Here is a 24,374-nt window from a genome sequence, read left to right as displayed (position 1 = left end):
CTAAAATGATACCAAAAATTACGATGCTAGAAGCGAAACTTTTGTTTTTCTCATTTTTGTTTTAAAATTAGGGTTAGCGATGCAAAACCTCCGTCCTGTACGGTGACTACCTTCGATTCTCTTTCGTCCCGCACGAGCATCTTAAACAAAGGTGCGCCGTCGCGAAAAGGTTAAGCATTAGTTAGGGTTAGCATTAGTATCAGTTATCAGTAAAGGCATTCGAGACAAATCATTAGGGGACTGAAAACAAGGATTGGACGTTTTACACGACACAGGTACGTTTGCTGGTGATTTTCATTTAAAGTATTATTTGATTCATTGAAGAATCGGGATTTACTAGCATACATATATTTTACGCTAATTTATCGAACTTTTGGTTGAAAACTCAGGGATATAAAAGCTTTGCGTTGCCACTTTGCAAAGTGCAAGATATTTCTGTTACAAAATTAATCAAAATACTCGGCAATTTAAAAGAAGTGTGTTACCACTCGCCAAAACGTTAAACGAATTTAATAAACATTCAGGGATTTAAGAGAAATATGTGTTGCCTCTATCCGAATTAAAATATTATCTTCCAAGCATCAGTAAGTTGTCGTTCAACAAAGTGGGGATATTTCATTTTTTTCATTCAAATTTATTCTGTTATAATTTAACAAATTAAGAAATTTAAAAGCAGTAAGCAAAAGTTCATTTAAATTGTTATTAATTTCTATATAAAAAATTACACTAACAGATTTCATTAAAATCATCTTCCTCTATATATAGAAAGAAGAGTGTCCGTTTGTTTGTTTGTGTGCGCGTAATTTAGAGAAAGATTACGATTTATCACGATCTTGAAGAAATTTTGCGAAGTTCACATTCATAACCAAAGGAAGTTATTAAGATTTATAAGATTTCGAAGAAATTTCTAAGAAATTAAAAGATTTCGGAAAATCACCCTACGGAGTCAATACTCAAAGAATTTGACATTCATTGTAGGTTCAGGTCGCCGTTGTTGAGTTTTCGCTATCAGTGAAAATCATAATGCTAAGTGAAAAATTTTTAATTTTTTAACGAATATAAAAATTAATGCTTTCTACATAGTTTCAAATTTGAAATCGCATCACTAACCTCAACAGTCACATCAAACTTGCGTTCCCTTTTTTAGTTCTTACTAACACTGGTAGAGGGCGCCATGTTCTTATGTTTTTCCTGATGAGAACAGTGTAGACTGTAGAAGATTTTTGTATAAGATTAAAGGGCTTCTCTAAAATCCCTATTTTTACGAATCTTTCAGAAACGGAGAAGAAAGTGGTAGAGATGGACGAAGATTTTCGGAAAGCTCATTTCCGGAGGAGGGAGAAATTAAAAAAAAAAATACAAAATTAAGGAAAATTCTGTACGCCAAAGGGGCGTTTTTAACGATTTCTGTATTACCTTAATATATTAAATATCATATTCTTCTCACTAAAACCATAAAATTCAGTTCAACAACAATAACGCAAAATAATTTTAAAATGAGCATATCTTTAGAATTTCCACTACACAGTCTCGTGCGCAGGAAATTTCCCCCCCCCCATACAGTGCTGCCATTGCTCGCTTTGAAATCGTTGAGTTTGTTAATCAAAAATTCGTTAAAGTGTTACAAAATATGAAATCGATAAAAAACAGATTCCAAATTTGGGCTTTCAGATGCCATATTCAGGTGGAAACGTACGATATTCAAAATTTAATGGCTCTAACTACCGTTGCCTTAGCACAATGCAATCATATATACATTCATGCAGATTCTTCATCATGTAAGTTCTTTAAATATAATTAAGGGCTCTAATATTTGGTGGCAATAATTTGAAAAGTGAACCGACATTTTCAATGAACCAACGAAAATCCCAAAACAAAATTAAGAGTCCTTCTGGGGAACAAATTGCCCCTTTGGACTAAAACGACATAACCGATAACAAAGCAAGTATCAGTTCTTACTAAAACCATTACAGGGAGCCGTGCAGTTAGTTCTACAACAATACAGTTGAAGCCTGGTAAAATTTTATAGAATTCATCTTGAACCAGAACATTGCTGTTTACGTGAAATCTCGAAAAACTTTCCCCATCCCCATAAATGAAGCCTTTTCACTCTGCGTAAACCACAAGCAACATCGGGTACTTCAGATTGTATGTAACATTAATTATTACGAACATTATTATCATATGTATCTGTATATTACAATAATTTTCAGTTATTAATATTTTATTCAATGCGGTATTTTCCCATGGATGTGAAAAATTTAACAAATTAATTTATTTTCAGTGTTTAAGAACTTGGTCCCTAAAGTAAGTATTTAAAAACTTCACAAAAATTTATTTGATAAGAGATAATTTTTTTAAAAAAAAAAAAGTTGTGGTAGTTTAATAGAATTTTTTTCCGAAATTCATTTGCGAGTTTTGGCACAACAATTGCTTAAATGCTTCTTAAAATCCTCTAACTTATCGATTTTAAAATATTACCTCGATTAATTTCTACACGCTTATCTGGTATTTTTATATGCAATTGGGCCAGTCTTTATTATTTACGATATTAACACGTCAAGTGTGAAGTCAGTCACCGATGGCTGACAGTTCGGATAGCTTCGGTGACTGATGACTGACAGCACACTTGTCGTTTAGGCTTCTTCAGTTACTGTTGACTGGCGATATGCAAGCAGCTTAAAAAATTATATACTTCTCAGATCTATCTTATAACAAATTCTAGCTAGAATATCGATGAAACCGGATATCGACGGTTAACGGAAAGAACAATAAAACTAATTTCATTAGTTCAAACTCGCATTAAAAGAGGTAAATCTGAAATTTTATATAAACGTAAGTGCATTTTCAAATTTCGAAGTCATTTCTTTATATAAGTTTATTAACTTCATATCTACGGTGAGTTTAAATGATAACGGCTTGTGCGCGAAAATCTGAGGAACACTCTAAAAATTATTTAAAAAAAATTAGATTTGCACCCACCACATTCCGAACATGAGACTTTCCGTGTGTTAAGCGGATGTGATAACCACTACATCATGAGTGCACGTGTTAGATGTATCCCCAGTCAGTTAAAAATATAAACACTTGCTTTCTAAAAATTAAATTAATGCTCTATTATACACAATCAGTTCAAAATATAAATACTTGTTTTTCAAAAGAAATATTAGCACTGTCATTTAAATACTTAGGGCTGTACCCACCAGGTTTCGAACCTGGGACCTTCCGCGTGTTAGGCGAATGTGATAACCACTACGCCATGGGTACACATGCGAGATGTTCTTATTAACAAACATTTCATAGTATAAATATTTCTTTTCAAAAATAAATTTAGTATTGTCAAATAAAAAGTTGAGATTGTACCCACCAGGTTTCGAACCTGGGACCTTCCGCGTGTAAAGCGGATGTGATAACCACTACACCATGGGTACACGTGCGAGGTGTTCTTATTAACAATCATTTCATAGTTTAAATACGTGCTTTTCAAAAGTAAATTTAGTACTGTCAATTAAAAAGTTTATTGTGTTCTTTTTATTAATTTTAAACTGTATTGATGGATTTTATCAATTAAAACTTTGGAATAATTTGAATAGCGCTTCCGAAAATTATTTAAGAAGATAAGCAATTTTTTAACCCCTTCGAGCCGGGTAGCGAAAACGCGCGCTTATCGCGGAGGCCGGCAGTGTCTTCCCCGAGCGTCTCTCCAGGGCCGAGGGCTTTTTTACTACTAAGCCTAAATCCATGAAATTTCCGAAGTATCAACGCATTGTTTAATAATGCTCTATAGAGTATTTAAATGGCTTATGCTTTATAGATATTTATATATATATACTTTAATTACCTTATTTCTTGTTTAAATGCATATTTTACACATTTTATTTTAATTACTCACCATTTTATGACTTTTAACATTATATATCTGAAAACTAAATATATTACTTAAAATTCTCTTTTCGTATGAAAAATTTTAAAACAGGGATTTACACACAGTCCTACGTTACATTCCTTGAACTCGTAATAACTCATTTGCCGTTTTGGAGGATTTTTCCGGGAATGTGAACAAACGAAGCACCGTCGTCTCATTTTCTTATCAGTCTCTTCTGAACAAAGTTTTGGAAAATGTCTTTCAGTTAATCTTTCAGAATCAATATCAGAATATGAGAATTTCAGAATCAATATCTGAAATATTTTGCATCATTTCTGCTATTTCATGCTCTGTTAAACATTTTCGACGCTTCGACATTGAAACGGTAAAAACAGAAAGAATTCACGTCTAACAAGATCTAATTATTTTCTAAAAACTGAACTGTAAACCGAAATACTCAACGCTTTAGCGCATATAAAACTTCTATTTACAATAAACAACTACCACGTGCGAATAAAGTGCAATTTAAAGAGACGTCATAAATCACGCCATTCGGAAACATTTAGTTCCCCGTTTGTTTATATAATAAAAAACACGTGTACGTGAGTCATGCTTCTCTCATTTCGAGTAGAATGTCTAATGTACATGTATCTGAAACCATATGGACATACAGTGCCATCTTGTGGCATAAATTATAGTTTGAAAAACGTTCCAAGGTACTGGCACAAATACGTGACATTCGGTAGAAAACGCAACTTTTCTCTGGCACGCCTGCGTGTCGGCCGGTAGATAAGTGCGTTCGTTGCTGGCACGTATACGTGACAGTCGGCGCGAAGGGGTTAAGTCTATTTTCGTGTAAAATAAAGAAAAAATGTTTTAAGGGCTAATTTTAACATATATAAGAGCTCAAGTAATAATCTAAAATGATACCAAAAATTACGATGCTAGAAGCGAAACTTTTGTTTTTCTCATTTTTGTTTTAAAATTAGGGTTAGCGATGCAAAACCTCCGTCCTGTACGGTGACTACCTTCGATTCTCTTTCGTCCCGCACGAGCATCTTAAACAAAGGTGCGCCGTCGCGAAAAGGTTAAGCATTAGTTAGGGTTAGCATTAGTATCAGTTATCAGTAAAGGCATTCGAGACAAATCATTAGGGGACTGAAAACAAGGATTGGACGTTTTACACGACACAGGTACGTTTGCTGGTGATTTTCATTTAAAGTATTATTTGATTCATTGAAGAATCGGGATTTACTAGCATACATATATTTTACGCTAATTTATCGAACTTTTGGTTGAAAACTCAGGGATATAAAAGCTTTGCGTTGCCACTTTGCAAAGTGCAAGATATTTCTGTTACAAAATTAATCAAAATACTCGGCAATTTAAAAGAAGTGTGTTACCACTCGCCAAAACGTTAAACGAATTTAATAAACATTCAGGGATTTAAGAGAAATATGTGTTGCCTCTATCCGAATTAAAATATTATCTTCCAAGCATCAGTAAGTTGTCGTTCAACAAAGTGGGGATATTTCATTTTTTTCATTCAAATTTATTCTGTTATAATTTAACAAATTAAGAAATTTAAAAGCAGTAAGCAAAAGTTCATTTAAATTGTTATTAATTTCTATATAAAAAATTACACTAACAGATTTCATTAAAATCATCTTCCTCTATATATAGAAAGAAGAGTGTCCGTTTGTTTGTTTGTGTGCGCGTAATTTAGAGAAAGATTACGATTTATCACGATCTTGAAGAAATTTTGCGAAGTTCACATTCATAACCAAAGGAAGTTATTAAGATTTATAAGATTTCGAAGAAATTTCTAAGAAATTAAAAGATTTCGGAAAATCACCCTACGGAGTCAATACTCAAAGAATTTGACATTCATTGTAGGTTCAGGTCGCCGTTGTTGAGTTTTCGCTATCAGTGAAAATCATAATGCTAAGTGAAAAATTTTTAATTTTTTAACGAATATAAAAATTAATGCTTTCTACATAGTTTCAAATTTGAAATCGCATCACTAACCTCAACAGTCACATCAAACTTGCGTTCCCTTTTTTAGTTCTTACTAACACTGGTAGAGGGCGCCATGTTCTTATGTTTTTCCTGATGAGAACAGTGTAGACTGTAGAAGATTTTTGTAGAAGATTAAAGGGCTTCTCTAAAATCCCTTTTTTTACGAATCTTTCAGAAACGGAGAAGAAAGTGGTAGAGATGGACGAAGATTTTCGGAAAGCTCATTTCCGGAGGAGGGAGAAATTAAAAAAAAAAATACAAAATTAAGGAAAATTCTGTACGCCAAAGGGGCGTTTTTAACGATTTCTGTATTACCTTAATATATTAAATATCATATTCTTCTCACTAAAACCATAAAATTCAGTTCAACAACAATAACGCAAAATAATTTTAAAATGAGCATATCTTTAGAATTTCCACTACACAGTCTCGTGCGCAGGAAATTTCCCCCCCCCCATACAGTGCTGCCATTGCTCGCTTTGAAATCGTTGAGTTTGTTAATCAAAAATTCGTTAAAGTGTTACAAAATATGAAATCGATAAAAAACAGATTCCAAATTTGGGCTTTCAGATGCCATATTCAGGTGGAAACGTACGATATTCAAAATTTAATGGCTCTAACTACCGTTGCCTTAGCACAATGCAATCATATATACATTCATGCAGATTCTTCATCATGTAAGTTCTTTAAATATAATTAAGGGCTCTAATATTTGGTGGCAATAATTTGAAAAGTGAACCGACATTTTCAATGAACCAACGAAAATCCCAAAACAAAATTAAGAGTCCTTCTGGGGAACAAATTGCCCCTTTGGACTAAAACGACATAACCGATAACAAAGCAAGTATCAGTTCTTACTAAAACCATTACAGGGAGCCGTGCAGTTAGTTCTACAACAATACAGTTGAAGCCTGGTAAAATTTTATAGAATTCATCTTGAACCAGAACATTGCTGTTTACGTGAAATCTCGAAAAACTTTCCCCATCCCCATAAATGAAGCCTTTTCACTCTGCGTAAACCACAAGCAACATCGGGTACTTCAGATTGTATGTAACATTAATTATTACGAACATTATTATCATATGTATCTGTATATTACAGGAATTTTCAGTTATTAATATTTTATTCAATGCGGTATTTTCCCATGGATGTGAAAAATTTAACAAATTAATTTATTTTCAGTGTTTAAGAACTTGGTCCCTAAAGTAAGTTTTTAAAAACTTCACACAATTTATTTGATAAGAGATAATTTTTTAAAAAAAAAAAAGTTGTGGTAGTTTAATAGAATTTTTTTCCGAAATTCATTTGCGAGTTTTGGCACAACAATTGCTTAAATGCTTCTTAAAATCCTCTAACTTATCGATTTTAAAATATTACCTCGATTAATTTCTACACGCTTATCTGGTATTTTTATATGCAATTGGGCCAGTCTTTATTATTTACGATATTAACACGTCAAGTGTGAAGTCAGTCACCGATGGCTGACAGTTCGGATAGCTTCGGTGACTGATGACTGACAGCACACTTGTCGTTTAGGCTTCTTCAGTTACTGTTGACTGGCGATATGCAAGCAGCTTAAAAAATTATATACTTCTCAGATCTATCTTATAATAAATTCTAGCTAGAATATCGATGAAACCGGATATCGACGGTTAACGGAAATGACAATAAAACTAATTTCATTAGTTCAAACTCGCATTAAAAGAGGTAAATCTGAAATTTTATATAAACGTAAGTGCATTTTCAAATTTCGAAGTCATTTCTTTATATAAGTTTATTAACTTCATATCTACGGTGAGTTTAAATGATAACGGCTTGTGCGCGAAAATCTGAGGAACACTCTAAAAATTATTTAAAAAAAATTAGATTTGCACCCACCACATTCCGAATATGGGACTTTCCGTGTGTTAAGCGGATGTGATAACCACTACATCATGAGTGCACGTGTTAGATGTATCCCAGTCAGTTAAAAATATAAACACTTGCTTTCTAAAAATTAAATTAATGCTCTATTATACACAATCAGTTCAAAATATAAATACTTGTTTTTCAAAAGAAAAATTAGCACTGTCATTTAAATACTTAGGGCTGTACCCACCAGGTTTCGAACCTGGGACCTTCCGCGTGTTAGGCGAATGTGATAACCACTACACCATGGGTACACATGCGAGATGTTCTTATTAACAATCATTTCATAGTATAAATATTTCTTTTCAAAAATAAATTTAGTATTGTCAAATAAAAAGTTGAGATTGTACCCACCAGGTTTCGAACCTGGGACCTTCCGCGTGTAAAGCGGATGTGATAACCACTACACCATGGGTACACGTGCGAGATGTTCTTATTAACAATCATTTCATAGTTTAAATACGTGCTTTTCAAAAGTAAATTTAGTACTGTCAATTAAAAGTTTATTGTGTTCTTTTTATTAATTTTAAACTGTATTGATGGATTTTATCAATTAAAACTTTGGAATAATTTGAATAGCGCTTCCGAAAATTATTTAAGAAGATAAGCAATTTTTTAACCCCTTCGAGCCGGGTAGCGAAAACGCGCGCTTATCGCGGAGGCCGGCAGTGTCTTCCCCGAGCGTCTCTCCAGGGCCGAGGGCTTTTTTACTACTAAGCCTAAATCCATGAAATTTCCGAAGTATCAACGCATTGTTTAATAATGCTCTATAGAGTATTTAAACGGCTTATGCTTTATAGATATTTATATATATATACTTTAATTACCTTATTTCTTGTTTAAATGCATATTTTACACATTTTATTTTAATTACTCACCATTTTATGACTTTTAACATTATATATCTGAAAACTAAATATATTACTTAAAATTCTCTTTTCGTATGAAAAATTTTAAAACAGGGATCTACACACAGTCCTACGTTACATTCCTTGAACTCGTAATAACTCATTTGCCGTTTTGGAGGATTTTTCCGGGAATGTGAACAAACGAAGCACCGTCGTCTCATTTTCTTATCAGTCTCTTCTGAACAAAGTTTTGGAAAATGTCTTTCAGTTAATCTTTCAGAATCAATATCAGAATATGAGAATTTCAGAATCAATATCTGAAATATTTTGCATCATTTCTGCTATTTCATGCTCTGTTAAACATTTTCGACGCTTCGACATTGAAACGGTAAAAACAGAAAGAATTCACGTCTAACAAGATCTAATTATTTTCTAAAAACTGAACTGTAAACCGAAATACTCAACGCTTTAGCGCATATAAAACTTCTATTTACAATAAACAACTACCACGTGCGAATAAAGTGCAATTTAAAGAGACGTCATAAATCACGCCATTCGGAAACATTTAGTTCCCCGTTTGTTTATATAATAAAAAACACGTGTACGTGAGTCATGCTTCTCTCATTTCGAGTAGAATGTCTAATGTACATGTATCTGAAACCATATGGACATACAGTGCCATCTTGTGGCATAAATTATAGTTTGAAAAACGTTCCAAGGTACTGGCACAAATACGTGACATTCGGTAGAAAACGCAACTTTTCTCTGGCACGCCTGCGTGTCGGCCGGTAGATAAGTGCGTTCGTTGCTGGCACGTATACGTGACAGTCGGCGCGAAGGGGTTAAGTCTATTTTCGTGTAAAATAAAGAAAAAATGTTTTAAGGGCTAATTTTAACATATATAAGAGCTCAAGTAATAATCTAAAATGATACCAAAAATTACGATGCTAGAAGCGAAACTTTTGTTTTTCTCATTTTTGTTTTAAAATTAGGGTTAGCGATGCAAAACCTCCGTCCTGTACGGTGACTACCTTCGATTCTCTTTCGTCCCGCACGAGCATCTTAAACAAAGGTGCGCCGTCGCGAAAAGGTTAAGCATTAGTTAGGGTTAGCATTAGTATCAGTTATCAGTAAAGGCATTCGAGACAAATCATTAGGGGACTGAAAACAAGGATTGGACGTTTTACACGACACAGGTACGTTTGCTGGTGATTTTCATTTAAAGTATTATTTGATTCATTGAAGAATCGGGATTTACTAGCATACATATATTTTACGCTAATTTATCGAACTTTTGGTTGAAAACTCAGGGATATAAAAGCTTTGCGTTGCCACTTTGCAAAGTGCAAGATATTTCTGTTACAAAATTAATCAAAATACTCGGCAATTTAAAAGAAGTGTGTTACCACTCGCCAAAACGTTAAACGAATTTAATAAACATTCAGGGATTTAAGAGAAATATGTGTTGCCTCTATCCGAATTAAAATATTATCTTCCAAGCATCAGTAAGTTGTCGTTCAACAAAGTGGGGATATTTCATTTTTTTCATTCAAATTTATTCTGTTATAATTTAACAAATTAAGAAATTTAAAAGCAGTAAGCAAAAGTTCATTTAAATTGTTATTAATTTCTATATAAAAAATTACACTAACAGATTTCATTAAAATCATCTTCCTCTATATATAGAAAGAAGAGTGTCCGTTTGTTTGTTTGTGTGCGCGTAATTTAGAGAAAGATTACGATTTATCACGATCTTGAAGAAATTTTGCGAAGTTCACATTCATAACCAAAGGAAGTTATTAAGATTTATAAGATTTCGAAGAAATTTCTAAGAAATTAAAAGATTTCGGAAAATCACCCTACGGAGTCAATACTCAAAGAATTTGACATTCATTGTAGGTTCAGGTCGCCGTTGTTGAGTTTTCGCTATCAGTGAAAATCATAATGCTAAGTGAAAAATTTTTAATTTTTTAACGAATATAAAAATTAATGCTTTCTACATAGTTTCAAATTTGAAATCGCATCACTAACCTCAACAGTCACATCAAACTTGCGTTCCCTTTTTTAGTTCTTACTAACACTGGTAGAGGGCGCCATGTTCTTATGTTTTTCCTGATGAGAACAGTGTAGACTGTAGAAGATTTTTGTATAAGATTAAAGGGCTTCTCTAAAATCCCTTTTTTTACGAATCTTTCAGAAACGGAGAAGAAAGTGGTAGACATGGACGAAGATTTTCGGAAAGCTCATTTCCGGAGGAGGGAGAAATTAAAAAAAAAAATACAAAATTAAGGAAAATTCTGTACGCCAAAGGGGCGTTTTTAACGATTTCTGTATTACCTTAATATATTAAATATCATATTCTTCTCACTAAAACCATAAAATTCAGTTCAACAACAATAACGCAAAATAATTTTAAAATGAGCATATCTTTAGAATTTCCACTACACAGTCTCGTGCGCAGGAAATTTCCCCCCCCCATACAGTGCTGCCATTGCTCGCTTTGAAATCGTTGAGTTTGTTAATCAAAAATTCGTTAAAGTGTTACAAAATATGAAATCGATAAAAAACAGATTCCAAATTTGGGCTTTCAGATGCCATATTCAGGTGGAAACGTACGATATTCAAAATTTAATGGCTCTAACTACCGTTGCCTTAGCACAATGCAATCATATATACATTCATGCAGATTCTTCATCATGTAAGTTCTTTAAATATAATTAAGGGCTCTAATATTTGGTGGCAATAATTTGAAAAGTGAACCGACATTTTCAATGAACCAACGAAAATCCCAAAACAAAATTAAGAGTCCTTCTGGGGAACAAATTGCCCCTTTGGACTAAAACGACATAACCGATAACAAAGCAAGTATCAGTTCTTACTAAAACCATTACAGGGAGCCGTGCAGTTAGTTCTACAACAATACAGTTGAAGCCTGGTAAAATTTTATAGAATTCATCTTGAACCAGAACATTGCTGTTTACGTGAAATCTCGAAAAACTTTCCCCATCCCCATAAATGAAGCCTTTTCACTCTGCGTAAACCACAAGCAACATCGGGTACTTCAGATTGTATGTAACATTAATTATTACGAACATTATTATCATATGTATCTGTATATTACAATAATTTTCAGTTATTAATATTTTATTCAATGCGGTATTTTCCCATGGATGTGAAAAATTTAACAAATTAATTTATTTTCAGTGTTTAAGAACTTGGTCCCTAAAGTAAGTATTTAAAAACTTCACAAAAATTTATTTGATAAGAGATAATTTTTTTAAAAAAAAAAAAGTTGTGGTAGTTTAATAGAATTTTTTTCCGAAATTCATTTGCGAGTTTTGGCACAACAATTGCTTAAATGCTTCTTAAAATCCTCTAACTTATCGATTTTAAAATATTACCTCGATTAATTTCTACACGCTTATCTGGTATTTTTATATGCAATTGGGCCAGTCTTTATTATTTACGATATTAACACGTCAAGTGTGAAGTCAGTCACCGATGGCTGACAGTTCGGATAGCTTCGGTGACTGATGACTGACAGCACACTTGTCGTTTAGGCTTCTTCAGTTACTGTTGACTGGCGATATGCAAGCAGCTTAAAAAATTATATACTTCTCAGATCTATCTTATAACAAATTCTAGCTAGAATATCGATGAAACCGGATATCGACGGTTAACGGAAAGAACAATAAAACTAATTTCATTAGTTCAAACTCGCATTAAAAGAGGTAAATCTGAAATTTTATATAAACGTAAGTGCATTTTCAAATTTCGAAGTCATTTCTTTATATAAGTTTATTAACTTCATATCTACGGTGAGTTTAAATGATAACGGCTTGTGCGCGAAAATCTGAGGAACACTCTAAAAATTATTTAAAAAAAATTAGATTTGCACCCACCACATTCCGAACATGAGACTTTCCGTGTGTTAAGCGGATGTGATAACCACTACATCATGAGTGCACGTGTTAGATGTATCCCCAGTCAGTTAAAAATATAAACACTTGCTTTCTAAAAATTAAATTAATGCTCTATTATACACATTCAGTTCAAAATATAAATACTTGCTTTTCAAAAGAAAAATTAGCACTGTCATTTAAAAACTTAGGGTTGTACCCACCAGGTTTCGAACCTGGGACCTTCCGCGTGTTAGGCGGATGTGATAACCACTGCACCATGTGCACACATACAAGATGATCTTATTAACTTTCATTTGATAGTATAAATACTTGCTTTTCAAAAATAAATTTAGTAGTTTAAATAAAAAGTTGACGTTGTACACACCAGGTTTCGAACCTGGGACCTTCCGCGTGTAAAGCGGATGTGATAACCACTACACCATGGGTACACGTGCGAGGTGTTCTTATTAACAATCATTTCATAGTTTAAATACGTGCTTTTCAAAAGTAAATTTAGTACTGTCAATTAAAAAGTTTATTGTGTTCTTTTTATTAATTTTAAACTGTATTGATGGATTTTATCAATTAAAACTTTGGAATAATTTGAATAGCGCTTCCGAAAATTATTTAAGAAGATAAGCAATTTTTTAACCCCTTCGAGCCGGGTAGCGAAAACGCGCGCTTATCGCGGAGGCCGGCAGTGTCTTCCCCGAGCGTCTCTCCAGGGCCGAGGGCTTTTTTACTACTAAGCCTAAATCCATGAAATTTCCGAAGTATCAACGCATTGTTTAATAATGCTCTATAGAGTATTTAAACGGCTTATGCTTTATAGATATTTATATATATATACTTTAATTACCTTATTTCTTGTTTAAATGCATATTTTACACATTTTATTTTAATTACTCACCATTTTATGACTTTTAACATTATATATCTGAAAACTAAATATATTACTTAAAATTCTCTTTTCGTATGAAAAATTTTAAAACAGGGATCTACACACAGTCCTACGTTACATTCCTTGAACTCGTAATAACTCATTTGCCGTTTTGGAGGATTTTTCCGGGAATGTGAACAAACGAAGCACCGTCGTCTCATTTTCTTATCAGTCTCTTCTGAACAAAGTTTTGGAAAATGTCTTTCAGTTAATCTTTCAGAATCAATATCAGAATATGAGAATTTCAGAATCAATATCTGAAATATTTTGCATCATTTCTGCTATTTCATGCTCTGTTAAACATTTTCGACGCTTCGACATTGAAACGGTAAAAACAGAAAGAATTCACGTCTAACAAGATCTAATTATTTTCTAAAAACTGAACTGTAAACCGAAATACTCAACGCTTTAGCGCATATAAAACTTCTATTTACAATAAACAACTACCACGTGCGAATAAAGTGCAATTTAAAGAGACGTCATAAATCACGCCATTCGGAAACATTTAGTTCCCCGTTTGTTTATATAATAAAAAACACGTGTACGTGAGTCATGCTTCTCTCATTTCGAGTAGAATGTCTAATGTACATGTATCTGAAACCATATGGACATACAGTGCCATCTTGTGGCATAAATTATAGTTTGAAAAACGTTCCAAGGTACTGGCACAAATACGTGACATTCGGTAGAAAACGCAACTTTTCTCTGGCACGCCTGCGTGTCGGCCGGTAGATAAGTGCGTTCGTTGCTGGCACGTATACGTGACAGTCGGCGCGAAGGGGTTAAGTCTATTTTCGTGTAAAATAAAGAAAAAATGTTTTAAGGGCTAATTTTAACATATATAAGAGCTCAAGTAATAATCTAAAATGATACCAAAAATTACGATGCTAGAAGCGAAACTTTTGTTTTTCTCATTTTTGTTTTAAAATTAGGGTTAGCGATGCAAAACCTCCGTCCTGTACGGTGACTACCTTCGATTCTCTTTCGTCCCGCACGAGCATCTTAAACAAAGGTGCGCCGTCGCGAAAAGGTTAAGCATTAGTTAGGGTTAGCATTAGTATCAGTTATCAGTAAAGGCATTCGAGACAAATCATTAGGGGACTGAAAACAAGGATTGGACGTTTTACACGACACAGGTACGTTTGCTGGTGATTTTCATTTAAAGTATTATTTGATTCATTGAAGAATCGGGATTTACTAGCATACATATATTTTACGCTAATTTATCGAACTTTTGGTTGAAAACTCAGGGATATAAAAGCTTTGCGTTGCCACTTTGCAAAGTGCAAGATATTTCTGTTACAAAATTAATCAAAATACTCGGCAATTTAAAAGAAGTGTGTTACCACTCGCCAAAACGTTAAACGAATTTAATAAACATTCAGGGATTTAAGAGAAATATGTGTTGCCTCTATCCGAATTAAAATATTATCTTCCAAGCATCAGTAAGTTGTCGTTCAACAAAGTGGGGATATTTCATTTTTTTCATTCAAATTTATTCTGTTATAATTTAACAAATTAAGAAATTTAAAAGCAGTAAGCAAAAGTTCATTTAAATTGTTATTAATTTCTATATAAAAAATTACACTAACAGATTTCATTAAAATCATCTTCCTCTATATATAGAAAGAAGAGTGTCCGTTTGTTTGTTTGTGTGCGCGTAATTTAGAGAAAGATTACGATTTATCACGATCTTGAAGAAATTTTGCGAAGTTCACATTCATAACCAAACGAAGTTATTAAGATTTATAAGATTTCGAAGAAATTTCTAAGAAATTCAAAGATTTCGGAAAATCACCCTACGGAGTCAATACTCAAAGAATTTGGCATTCATTGTAGGTTCAGGTCGCCGTTGTTGAGTTTTCGCTATCAGTGAAAATCATAATGCTAAGTGAAAAATTTTTAATTTTTTAACGAATATAAAAATTAATGCTTTCTACATAGTTTCAAATTTGAAATCGCATCACTAACCTCAACAGTCACATCAAACTTGCGTTCCCTTTTTTAGTTCTTACTAACACTGGTAGAGGGCGCCATGTTCTTATGTTTTTCCTGATGAGAACAGTGTAGACTGTAGAAGATTTTTGTAGAAGATTAAAGGGCTTCTCTAAAATCCCTTTTTTTACGAATCTTTCAGAAACGGAGAAGAAAGTGGTAGAGATGGACGAAGATTTTCGGAAAGCTCATTTCCGGAGGAGGGAGAAATTAAAAAAAAAAATACAAAATTAAGGAAAATTCTGTACGCCAAAGGGGCGTTTTTAACGATTTCTGTATTACCTTAATATATTAAATATCATATTCTTCTCACTAAAACCATAAAATTCAGTTCAACAACAATAACGCAAAATAATTTTAAAATGAGCATATCTTTAGAATTTCCACTACACAGTCTCGTGCGCAGGAAATTTCCCCCCCCCCATACAGTGCTGCCATTGCTCGCTTTGAAATCGTTGAGTTTGTTAATCAAAAATTCGTTAAAGTGTTACAAAATATGAAATCGATAAAAAACAGATTCCAAATTTGGGCTTTCAGATGCCATATTCAGGTGGAAACGTACGATATTCAAAATTTAATGGCTCTAACTACCGTTGCCTTAGCACAATGCAATCATATATACATTCATGCAGATTCTTCATCATGTAAGTTCTTTAAATATAATTAAGGGCTCTAATATTTGGTGGCAATAATTTGAAAAGTGAACCGACATTTTCAATGAACCAACGAAAATCCCAAAACAAAGAGTCCTTCTGGGGAACAAATTGCCCCTTTGGACTAAAACGACATAACCGATAACAAAGCAAGTATCAGTTCTTACTAAAACCATTACAGGGAGCCGTGCAGTTAGTTCTACAACAATACAGTTGAAGCCTGGTAAAATTTTATAGAATTCATCTTGAACCAGAACATTGCTGTTTACGTGAAATCTCGAAAAACTTTCCCCATCCCCATAAATGAAGCCTTTTCACTCTGCGTAAACCACAAGCAACATCGGGTACTTCAGATTGTATGTAACATTAATTATTACGAACATTATTATCATATGTATCTGTATATTACAATAATTTTCAGTTATTAATATTTTATTCAATGCGGTATTTTCCCATGGATGTGAAAAATTAAACAAATTAATTTATTTTCAGTGTTTAAGAACTTGGTCCCTAAAGTAAGTTTTTAAAAACTTCACAAAAATTTATTTGATAAGAGATAATTTAAAAAAAAAAAAAAAAAAAAGTTGTGGTAGTTTAATAGAATTTTTTTCCGAAATTCATTTGCGAGTTTTGGCACAAAAATTGCTTAAATGCTTCTTAAAATCCTCTAACTTATCGATTTTAAAATATTACCTCGATTAATTTCTACACGCTTATCTGGTATTTTTATATGCAATTGGGCCAGTCTTTATTATTTACGATATTAACACGTCAAGTGTGAAGTCAGTCACCGATGGCTGACAGTTCGGATAGCTTCGGTGACTGATGACTGACAGCACACTTGTCGTTTAGGCTTCTTCAGTTACTGTTGACTGGCGATATGCAAGCAGCTTAAAAAATTATATACTTCTCAGATCTATCTTATAACAAATTCTAGCTAGAATATCGATGAAACCGGATATCGACGGTTAACGGAAAGAACAATAAAACTAATTTCATTAGTTCAAACTCGCATTAAAAGAGGTAAATCTGAAATTTTATATAAACGTAAGTGCATTTTCAAATTTCGAAGTCATTTCTTTATATAAGTTTATTAACTTCATATCTACGGTGAGTTTAAATGATAACGGCTTGTGCGCGAAAATCTGAGGAACACTCTAAAAATTATTTAAAAAAAATTAGATTTGCACCCACCACATTCCGAACATGAGACTTTCCGTGTGTTAAGCGGATGTGATAACCACTACATCATGAGTGCACGTGTTAGATGTATCCCCAGTCAGTTAAAAATATAAACACTTGCTTTCTAAAAATTAAATTAATGCTCTATTATACACAATCAGTTCAAAATATAAATACTTGTTTTTCAAAAGAAAAATTAGCACTGTCATTTAAATACTTAGGGCTGTACCCACCAGGTTTCGAACCTGGGACCTTCCGCGTGTTAGGCGAATGTGATAACCACTACACCATGGGTACACATGCGAGATGTTCTTATTAACAAACATTTCATAGTATAAATATTTCTTTTCAAAAATAAATTTAGTATTGTCAAATAAAAAGTTGAGATTGTACCCACCAGGTTTCGAACCTGGGACCTTCCGCGTGTAAAGCGGATGTGATAACCACTACACCATGGGTACACGTGCGAGGTGTTCTTATTAACAATCATTTCATAGTTTAAATACGTGCTTTTCAAAAGTAAATTTAGTACTGTCAATTAAAAAGTTTATTGTGTTCTTTTTATTAATTTTAAACTGTATTGATGGATTTTATCAATTAAAACTTTGGAATAATTTGAATAGCGCTTCCGAAAATTATTTAAGAAGATAAGCAATTTTTTAACCCCTTCGAGCCGGGTAGCGAAAACGCGCGCTTATCGCGGAGGCCGGCAGTGTCTTCCCCGAGCGTCTCTCCAGGGCCGAGGGCTTTTTTACTACTAAGCCTAAATCCATGAAATTTCCGAAGTATCAACGCATTGTTTAATAATGCTCTATAGAGTATTTAAATGGCTTATGCTTTATAGATATTTATATATATATACTTTAATTACCTTATTTCTTGTTTAAATGCATATTTTACACATTTTATTTTAATTACTCACCATTTTATGACTTTTAACATTATATATCTGAAAACTAAATATATTACTTAAAATTCTCTTTTCGTATGAAAAATTTTAAAACAGGGATTTACACACAGTCCTACGTTACATTCCTTGAACTCGTAATAACTCATTTGCCGTTTTGGAGGATTTTTCCGGGAATGTGAACAAACGAAGCACCGTCGTCTCATTTTCTTATCAGTCTCTTCTGAACAAAGTTTTGGAAAATGTCTTTCAGTTAATCTTTCAGAATCAATATCAGAATATGAGAATTTCAGAATCAATATCTGAAATATTTTGCATCATTTCTGCTATTTCATGCTCTGTTAAACATTTTCGACGCTTCGACATTGAAACGGTAAAAACAGAAAGAATTCACGTCTAACAAGATCTAATTATTTTCTAAAAACTGAACTGTAAACCGAAATACTCAACGCTTTAGCGCATATAAAACTTCTATTTACAATAAACAACTACCACGTGCGAATAAAGTGCAATTTAAAGAGACGTCATAAATCACGCCATTCGGAAACATTTAGTTCCCCGTTTGTTTATATAATAAAAAACACGTGTACGTGAGTCATGCTTCTCTCATTTCGAGTAGAATGTCTAATGTACATGTATCTGAAACCATATGGACATACAGTGCCATCTTGTGGCATAAATTATAGTTTGAAAAACGTTCCAAGGTACTGGCACAAATACGTGACATTCGGTAGAAAACGCAACTTTTCTCTGGCACGCCTGCGTGTCGGCCGGTAGATAAGTGCGTTCGTTGCTGGCACGTATACGTGACAGTCGGCGCGAAGGGGTTAAGTCTATTTTCGTGTAAAATAAAGAAAAAATGTTTTAAGGGCTAATTTTAACATATATAAGAGCTCAAGTAATAATCTAAAATGATACCAAAAATTACGATGCTAGAAGCGAAACTTTTGTTTTTCTCATTTTTGTTTTAAAATTAGGGTTAGCGATGCAAAACCTCCGTCCTGTACGGTGACTACCTTCGATTCTCTTTCGTCCCGCACGAGCATCTTAAACAAAGGTGCGCCGTCGCGAAAAGGTTAAGCATTAGTTAGGGTTAGCATTAGTATCAGTTATCAGTAAAGGCATTCGAGACAAATCATTAGGGGACTGAAAACAAGGATTGGACGTTTTACACGACACAGGTACGTTTGCTGGTGATTTTCATTTAAAGTATTATTTGATTCATTGAAGAATCGGGATTTACTAGCATACATATATTTTACGCTAATTTATCGAACTTTTGGTTGAAAACTCAGGGATATAAAAGCTTTGCGTTGCCACTTTGCAAAGTGCAAGATATTTCTGTTACAAAATTAATCAAAATACTCGGCAATTTAAAAGAAGTGTGTTACCACTCGCCAAAACGTTAAACGAATTTAATAAACATTCAGGGATTTAAGAGAAATATGTGTTGCCTCTATCCGAATTAAAATATTATCTTCCAAGCATCAGTAAGTTGTCGTTCAACAAAGTGGGGATATTTCATTTTTTTCATTCAAATTTATTCTGTTATAATTTAACAAATTAAGAAATTTAAAAGCAGTAAGCAAAAGTTCATTTAAATTGTTATTAATTTCTATATAAAAAATTACACTAACAGATTTCATTAAAATCATCTTCCTCTATATATAGAAAGAAGAGTGTCCGTTTGTTTGTTTGTGTGCGCGTAATTTAGAGAAAGATTACGATTTATCACGATCTTGAAGAAATTTTGCGAAGTTCACATTCATAACCAAAGGAAGTTATTAAGATTTATAAGATTTCGAAGAAATTTCTAAGAAATTAAAAGATTTCGGAAAATCACCCTACGGAGTCAATACTCAAAGAATTTGACATTCATTGTAGGTTCAGGTCGCCGTTGTTGAGTTTTCGCTATCAGTGAAAATCATAATGCTAAGTGAAAAATTTTTAATTTTTTAACGAATATAAAAATTAATGCTTTCTACATAGTTTCAAATTTGAAATCGCATCACTAACCTCAACAGTCACATCAAACTTGCGTTCCCTTTTTTAGTTCTTACTAACACTGGTAGAGGGCGCCATGTTCTTATGTTTTTCCTGATGAGAACAGTGTAGACTGTAGAAGATTTTTGTAGAAGATTAAAGGGCTTCTCTAAAATCCCTTTTTTTACGAATCTTTCAGAAACGGAGAAGAAAGTGGTAGAGATGGACGAAGATTTTCGGAAAGCTCATTTCCGGAGGAGGGAGAAATTAAAAAAAAAAATACAAAATTAAGGAAAATTCTGTACGCCAAAGGGGCGTTTTTAACGATTTCTGTATTACCTTAATATATTAAATATCATATTCTTCTCACTAAAACCATAAAATTCAGTTCAACAACAATAACGCAAAATAATTTTAAAATGAGCATATCTTTAGAATTTCCACTACACAGTCTCGTGCGCAGGAAATTTCCCCCCCCCCCCATACAGTGCTGCCATTGCTCGCTTTGAAATCGTTGAGTTTGTTAATCAAAAATTCGTTAAAGTGTTACAAAATATGAAATCGATAAAAAACAGATTCCAAATTTGGGCTTTCAGATGCCATATTCAGGTGGAAACGTACGATATTCAAAATTTAATGGCTCTAACTACCGTTGCCTTAGCACAATGCAATCATATATACATTCATGCAGATTCTTCATCATGTAAGTTCTTTAAATATAATTAAGGGCTCTAATATTTGGTGGCAATAATTTGAAAAGTGAACCGACATTTTCAATGAACCAACGAAAATCCCAAAACAAAATTAAGAGTCCTTCTGGGGAACAAATTGCCCCTTTGGACTAAAACGACATAACCGATAACAAAGCAAGTATCAGTTCTTACTAAAACCATTACAGGGAGCCGTGCAGTTAGTTCTACAACAATACAGTTGAAGCCTGGTAAAATTTTATAGAATTCATCTTGAACCAGAACATTGCTGTTTACGTGAAATCTCGAAAAACTTTCCCCATCCCCATAAATGAAGCCTTTTCACTCTGCGTAAACCACAAGCAACATCGGGTACTTCAGATTGTATGTAACATTAATTATTACGAACATTATTATCATATGTATCTGTATATTACAGGAATTTTCAGTTATTAATATTTTATTCAATGCGGTATTTTCCCATGGATGTGAAAAATTTAACAAATTAATTTATTTTCAGTGTTTAAGAACTTGGTCCCTAAAGTAAGTTTTTAAAAACTTCACACAATTTATTTGATAAGAGATAATTTTTTAAAAAAAAAAAAGTTGTGGTAGTTTAATAGAATTTTTTTCCGAAATTCATTTGCGAGTTTTGGCACAACAATTGCTTAAATGCTTCTTAAAATCCTCTAACTTATCGATTTTAAAATATTACCTCGATTAATTTCTACACGCTTATCTGGTATTTTTATATGCAATTGGGCCAGTCTTTATTATTTACGATATTAACACGTCAAGTGTGAAGTCAGTCACCGATGGCTGACAGTTCGGATAGCTTCGGTGACTGATGACTGACAGCACACTTGTCGTTTAGGCTTCTTCAGTTACTGTTGACTGGCGATATGCAAGCAGCTTAAAAAATTATATACTTCTCAGATCTATCTTATAATAAATTCTAGCTAGAATATCGATGAAACCGGATATCGACGGTTAACGGAAATGACAATAAAACTAATTTCATTAGTTCAAACTCGCATTAAAAGAGGTAAATCTGAAATTTTATATAAACGTAAGTGCATTTTCAAATTTCGAAGTCATTTCTTTATATAAGTTTATTAACTTCATATCTACGGTGAGTTTAAATGATAACGGCTTGTGCGCGAAAATCTGAGGAACACTCTAAAAATTATTTAAAAAAAATTAGATTTGCACCCACCACATTCCGAATATGGGACTTTCCGTGTGTTAAGCGGATGTGATAACCACTACATCATGAGTGCACGTGTTAGATGTATCCCAGTCAGTTAAAAATATAAACACTTGCTTTCTAAAAATTAAATTAATGCTCTATTATACACAATCAGTTCAAAATATAAATACTTGTTTTTCAAAAGAAAAATTAGCACTGTCATTTAAATACTTAGGGCTGTACCCACCAGGTTTCGAACCTGGGACCTTCCGCGTGTTAGGCGAATGTGATAACCACTACACCATGGGTACACATGCGAGATGTTCTTATTAACAATCATTTCATAGTATAAATATTTCTTTTCAAAAATAAATTTAGTATTGTCAAATAAAAAGTTGAGATTGTACCCACCAGGTTTCGAACCTGGGACCTTCCGCGTGTAAAGCGGATGTGATAACCACTACACCATGGGTACACGTGCGAGATGTTCTTATTAACAATCATTTCATAGTTTAAATACGTGCTTTTCAAAAGTAAATTTAGTACTGTCAATTAAAAAGTTTATTGTGTTCTTTTTATTAATTTTAAACTGTATTGATGGATTTTATCAATTAAAACTTTGGAATAATTTGAATAGCGCTTCCGAAAATTATTTAAGAAGATAAGCAATTTTTTAACCCCTTCGAGCCGGGTAGCGAAAACGCGCGCTTATCGCGGAGGCCGGCAGTGTCTTCCCCGAGCGTCTCTCCAGGGCCGAGGGCTTTTTTACTACTAAGCCTAAATCCATGAAATTTCCGAAGTATCAACGCATTGTTTAATAATGCTCTATAGAGTATTTAAACGGCTTATGCTTTATAGATATTTATATATATATACTTTAATTACCTTATTTCTTGTTTAAATGCATATTTTACACATTTTATTTTAATTACTCACCATTTTATGACTTTTAACATTATATATCTGAAAACTAAATATATTACTTAAAATTCTCTTTTCGTATGAAAAATTTTAAAACAGGGATCTACACACAGTCCTACGTTACATTCCTTGAACTCGTAATAACTCATTTGCCGTTTTGGAGGATTTTTCCGGGAATGTGAACAAACGAAGCACCGTCGTCTCATTTTCTTATCAGTCTCTTCTGAACAAAGTTTTGGAAAATGTCTTTCAGTTAATCTTTCAGAATCAATATCAGAATATGAGAATTTCAGAATCAATATCTGAAATATTTTGCATCATTTCTGCTATTTCATGCTCTGTTAAACATTTTCGACGCTTCGACATTGAAACGGTAAAAACAGAAAGAATTCACGTCTAACAAGATCTAATTATTTTCTAAAAACTGAACTGTAAACCGAAATACTCAACGCTTTAGCGCATATAAAACTTCTATTTACAATAAACAACTACCACGTGCGAATAAAGTGCAATTTAAAGAGACGTCATAAATCACGCCATTCGGAAACATTTAGTTCCCCGTTTGTTTATATAATAAAAAACACGTGTACGTGAGTCATGCTTCTCTCATTTCGAGTAGAATGTCTAATGTACATGTATCTGAAACCATATGGACATACAGTGCCATCTTGTGGCATAAATTATAGTTTGAAAAACGTTCCAAGGTACTGGCACAAATACGTGACATTCGGTAGAAAACGCAACTTTTCTCTGGCACGCCTGCGTGTCGGCCGGTAGATAAGTGCGTTCGTTGCTGGCACGTATACGTGACAGTCGGCGCGAAGGGGTTAAGTCTATTTTCGTGTAAAATAAAGAAAAAATGTTTTAAGGGCTAATTTTAACATATATAAGAGCTCAAGTAATAATCTAAAATGATACCAAAAATTACGATGCTAGAAGCGAAACTTTTGTTTTTCTCATTTTTGTTTTAAAATTAGGGTTAGCGATGCAAAACCTCCGTCCTGTACGGTGACTACCTTCGATTCTCTTTCGTCCCGCACGAGCATCTTAAACAAAGGTGCGCCGTCGCGAAAAGGTTAAGCATTAGTTAGGGTTAGCATTAGTATCAGTTATCAGTAAAGGCATTCGAGACAAATCATTAGGGGACTGAAAACAAGGATTGGACGTTTTACACGACACAGGTACGTTTGCTGGTGATTTTCATTTAAAGTATTATTTGATTCATTGAAGAATCGGGATTTACTAGCATACATATATTTTACGCTAATTTATCGAACTTTTGGTTGAAAACTCAGGGATATAAAAGCTTTGCGTTGCCACTTTGCAAAGTGCAAGATATTTCTGTTACAAAATTAATCAAAATACTCGGCAA

General features: G+C 33.3%; 9 non-coding genes across 9 annotated transcripts; all 9 read right to left on the bottom strand.

Annotated features, from left to right (window-relative positions):
- Positions 1–3,194: 3,194 nt before the first annotated feature.
- Positions 3,195–3,267, bottom strand: TRNAV-AAC (transfer RNA valine (anticodon AAC)). Its single transcript has one exon. It is a non-coding gene; the product is annotated as a tRNA-Val (tRNA).
- A 91-nt stretch (positions 3,268–3,358) lies between these two features.
- Positions 3,359–3,431, bottom strand: TRNAV-UAC (transfer RNA valine (anticodon UAC)). The gene has a single exon. It is a non-coding gene; the product is annotated as a tRNA-Val (tRNA).
- Positions 3,432–7,974: 4,543 nt separating this feature from the next.
- TRNAV-AAC (transfer RNA valine (anticodon AAC)) lies at positions 7,975–8,047 on the bottom strand. Its single transcript has one exon. It is a non-coding gene; the product is annotated as a tRNA-Val (tRNA).
- Positions 8,048–8,138: 91 nt separating this feature from the next.
- Positions 8,139–8,211, bottom strand: TRNAV-UAC (transfer RNA valine (anticodon UAC)). Its single transcript has one exon. It is a non-coding gene; the product is annotated as a tRNA-Val (tRNA).
- Positions 8,212–12,919: 4,708 nt separating this feature from the next.
- TRNAV-UAC (transfer RNA valine (anticodon UAC)) lies at positions 12,920–12,992 on the bottom strand. The gene has a single exon. It is a non-coding gene; the product is annotated as a tRNA-Val (tRNA).
- Positions 12,993–17,537: 4,545 nt separating this feature from the next.
- On the bottom strand, positions 17,538–17,610 carry TRNAV-AAC (transfer RNA valine (anticodon AAC)). The gene has a single exon. It is a non-coding gene; the product is annotated as a tRNA-Val (tRNA).
- A 91-nt stretch (positions 17,611–17,701) lies between these two features.
- TRNAV-UAC (transfer RNA valine (anticodon UAC)) lies at positions 17,702–17,774 on the bottom strand. Its single transcript has one exon. It is a non-coding gene; the product is annotated as a tRNA-Val (tRNA).
- A 4,545-nt stretch (positions 17,775–22,319) lies between these two features.
- TRNAV-AAC (transfer RNA valine (anticodon AAC)) lies at positions 22,320–22,392 on the bottom strand. Its single transcript has one exon. It is a non-coding gene; the product is annotated as a tRNA-Val (tRNA).
- A 91-nt stretch (positions 22,393–22,483) lies between these two features.
- Positions 22,484–22,556, bottom strand: TRNAV-UAC (transfer RNA valine (anticodon UAC)). Its single transcript has one exon. It is a non-coding gene; the product is annotated as a tRNA-Val (tRNA).
- Between the last annotated feature and the right edge of the window lie 1,818 nt (positions 22,557–24,374).

Source organism: Stegodyphus dumicola, chromosome 7, assembly GCF_044657685.1.
Source record: "Stegodyphus dumicola isolate Sdum_Otavi_A_Nest chromosome 7, ASM4465768v1".
Lineage (NCBI taxonomy): Eukaryota > Metazoa > Arthropoda > Arachnida > Araneae > Eresidae > Stegodyphus > Stegodyphus dumicola.
Note: the sequence above shows the minus strand (reverse complement) of the source record. Positions and strands in the feature narration are given on the sequence as shown.